Below are 1,048 nucleotides of genomic sequence, written 5' to 3'. Positions count from 1 at the left end.
TTATTTAGTACTGCGTTTATCGATTCTTGCGATTTGCTTACAATTAGACCGTCGTCCACGAACAGTGCTAGAAACACTTCACAATTATTTATAATACCGCGATAAATACATTTGTCGGCATTACTCGCACGAAAATTAAAACGATTCAGGAAACTGTGAAATTTTACATTCCAACATTGAGGTGCCTGTTTCAGGCCGTACAATGATTTGTTTAACTTACATACAACGTCGCGTTTGTTCTCATTGATTTTCAGTCCTTCCGATACTTTCATATAAATGGTTTCCTCGAGGTCACCGTACAGGAAAGCCGTTTTAATATCGAACTGCGCCATCTCTAGATCCATCTGGGTTACAATAGCCAACAGGATTCTCAGCGAGTCGTACCTGACTACGGGGAAAAAAGTTTCGTTGTAATCGATTCCGGGTTTCTGCTGAAAACATCGGGCACACAGTCTCGCCTTGTATTTTTGGACAGTTCCTTCATTGTCGCGTAGCACTTTGAACCGATGAAGTGTTGGTTGGATGGTCTCGACACGATTTTCCACGTGTTGTTTTTGTGATGAGCGGCCAATTTGTCCTTGACCGCTCGAGTCCACTCCTCGGCATCCGGCCCGTCTATAGCTTCCTGTAACGAAGCAGGTATATTGAGAGATACGAAATTTGATTCATACCTTTTCGGACGTTTCAGGCTGGATCTGATTCTGAGCCCTTTCTGTGGCGGCTGTTGTGATTGTTGCACTCGAGGACCAGGTTCGGTGTCGGATCTTTCCAGGGATTCTCTGTCGGATGATATCTCGATCGGCTCGTTTGACCCTTCGCTTTGATGATCCGGGATTTCATCATCGCTTTCCACCTGATGATCCTCCGTGACGTTGAGGTTTTGGCTTGCAGCTGGTAAAAGGAGCTGGTACTCGGTGTAGGTATTGTTTCCGTAATGTTATTGAAAATAACATTTCGGGATACTATTACTTTATTCGTGTTAGAATCGTAAAGCCGGTAATTTGTGGATTCATCTTGATAACTCACTAGGATGTGTTTCTTGGCTTTC

This window comes from Wasmannia auropunctata, unplaced genomic scaffold, assembly GCF_000956235.1.
Source record: "Wasmannia auropunctata unplaced genomic scaffold, wasmannia.A_1.0 LD335526.1, whole genome shotgun sequence".
Taxonomy (NCBI): Eukaryota; Metazoa; Arthropoda; class Insecta; order Hymenoptera; family Formicidae; genus Wasmannia; species Wasmannia auropunctata.
Note: the sequence above shows the minus strand (reverse complement) of the source record.